The sequence below is a fragment of the Cetorhinus maximus genome, chromosome 4, assembly GCF_964194155.1.
Source record: "Cetorhinus maximus chromosome 4, sCetMax3.hap1.1, whole genome shotgun sequence".
In the NCBI taxonomy this organism is placed as follows: domain Eukaryota; kingdom Metazoa; phylum Chordata; class Chondrichthyes; order Lamniformes; family Cetorhinidae; genus Cetorhinus; species Cetorhinus maximus.
The window spans coordinates 127,068,982-127,071,595 of NC_135882.1; the positions used below are offsets into that span (position 1 = coordinate 127,068,982).

Consider the following 2,614-nt stretch of genomic DNA (forward strand, 5'->3'; position numbering starts at 1 on the left):
TCTGGAATGCACTGCCTGGGAGTGTGGTGGAGGCAGGTTCAATCGAGGCATTCAACAGGGCATTAGATGATTATTTGAATAGAAGCAATGTGCAAGGGTATGGGGAGAAGACAGAGCAATGGCACTGGTAATAATGATCATTTGGAGAGCCGGTGCAGACACGATGGGCCGAATGGCCTCCTTCTGTGCTATTAAAATTCAGTGATTTTTGTCCCTTTACATTATTCCTATCCCAGTCTATATTTGGATAATTGAAGTCCCCCATTATAATTACTCTAACTCTTGCATCTCTCTGTAATTTTTTCACAAATTGTTTCTCTACATCACTTGCACTGGTTGGTGGTCTATATACTGCACCGATTAATGTTATTGCACCTTTTTCATTCCTTACCTCTAGCCAGAGATTCCACCCTTGCCCCCTCTGGAACATCCTCTCTCTCCTGTACTATAATGCCATCTTTAATTAATACTGCCACTACCCCGGCACCGCGCACCCCCCCCCACCACCCCACCCACCCCACCTTTTCTTCCTTCCTGTCTCTCTTAAATACCTTGGACCCAGGAATATTTAATGCCCAGTTCTGCCCTGCTTTGAGCCAGGTCTCTGTTATAGCAATAATATCATAATTCTATTTGTCAATCTGTGCCTGTAATTCGCCAATCTTATTAACTGCACTCCATGCATTCACGTACATGCACATTAAGCCTGAGTTAGTTTTTTTTTAAACTTTCCCCCTTATTCTGCCCTCATTTTTATTGCCTTCTCTAATTCTATCAAACTCTCCAAGTATTCCATTTACCTAGATACTCTCCGATACATCCTCCTTATCAGTTAATACTTCTCTACTTCCCACTGTCAGCTTTTCTCTTCTCCTCTCTGAATTTCCCATCCCCCTGTCAATCTAGTTTAAATCCTCCCCAACAGCACTAGCAAACCTCCCCGCAAGGACATTAGTCCCAGTCTTGTTAAGGTGTAACCCGTCCTTCTTGTACAAGCCCAACCTGCCCCAGAACCGGTCCCAATGCCTCGGAAATCTAAAGCCGTCCCTCTGACCTCATTTCTCCAGGCTCATGTTGAGCTGCTCAATCTTGCTATTCTTATGCTAATAAACTAGGTCATAGCAACAGTCCTGTTCTGAATCAGATTCTGATAAACTCACTTACACCAAAAATAAATGAAGTGGAAATACAACATTGTGATTGTTCCTTAATAGCTCACCTAGTTAAAGCAAGCTGACTGACAAGACTCTAGCTTCAATCCCTAGACAGTGCTGAATTATCTTAGGGAGATTACTATTGGCATTGACACCACTTAGTGAAGGAAATGTTTGCTTCTGATTGGTATCATAGCTACCATCTCACTGGATGTGTGTGGATGCCTAAAGAAGACTGGATTGGACTTTCAAAGTGAGAAGTCTATAACTCTCACGGTCATTTAAGAGAAGGGGAAGGAGAAATGTACCAGAAGGAGCCTAGTGTCCATAGAATCGACTTTCAGGAGTAGAGGAGGAAAAACTGGTAGAATATATGGGAATAAAGAAAAATTGTCTGTAAAATTCTCAGAAGTCAGCTAGAACTAATGAAAACAGATATGCAGATACAGCAAAATATTTATGCAGGACACTGTCAAAGTGGCCCTTTAACGCAATGCTTCAAGATAACACAACGTACATTAGAATTCTGAATCTAATTCAATAAATTGGAAGAATTCAATACATTTTAAGAACTCAATCAAAAACAGCAAATTTACTTGGTCTTTCTTCTCCAAAATAGATTTTATGTGGTTAATAAAATGAGATTTATGTTACTTTTTAAAGTCTTTTGACCAAGAATCATATTGCAGGCAGAGGGGCAATTGAAGGGGAAGGCCTGAACCCAGTGATCTCCCAGTGATTGTCACTAGAGATGCACGGAAACAGTTGGTGTAATTCCCTCCTCTGTACTTGGGATCTACAATGAATCAGACAGCTCAGATTAGAAATTTGTGTTGGGAATTACACTTTAAAACCCACTTCCTTTCTTCGTGTTATGCATGGCTGGTGTTTTAAGACATTACTAAATAATTGAAAAACATTTATCAACATCCTTTAAACATTTTTCTATGACACAGGTCTTTGTGCTTGCAGGAGAAAAAAAATCATTTTATCTTTATAGTCCATCAATGCCATGGTAACTTTAGATTTTAACAACATTTTAAGAAATCTCCTGAGAGGTTCAATGCAGGATTTAATTTGCTGGGTGACTGGTTTTGATCTTCTTACATTTGACATTAATCTAAGACACCATGAGCCTCTTTCAAGTTTTAAGGCTATTTAAAAACACGCTCACATAATTAAGTGTTTTGTTAGGAATGTGCCAGAAATAACAAAGTTCAGGAAAGTTTCCCCCAACCTGCTCCTTCTAAAACGATATATTTCTTCTCATGTTTATTTCTTTATTTATTACACTGTTGCCCTGTGATCATTTAATGCATGTATGTATTAAGTGGGATGAGTTATGTGATTTAAAATTATGTTAAACAATACAGGGACAAATTGGATACCCCCCTAAACCAGGCGCAAGGATTGCGATGTACAATTAATTCATACCCACTGATTAAATTGAGGCAGCTCAC

The 2,614-nt window shown here is 39.4% G+C and overlaps 1 protein-coding gene across 3 annotated transcripts in view; it reads right to left on the bottom strand.

Annotated features, from left to right (window-relative positions):
* The window catches only part of rad54b (RAD54 homolog B), a 196,868-nt gene that overhangs the window by 98,570 nt on the left and 95,684 nt on the right, over positions 1 to 2,614 (bottom strand). The window lies entirely within an intron of this gene.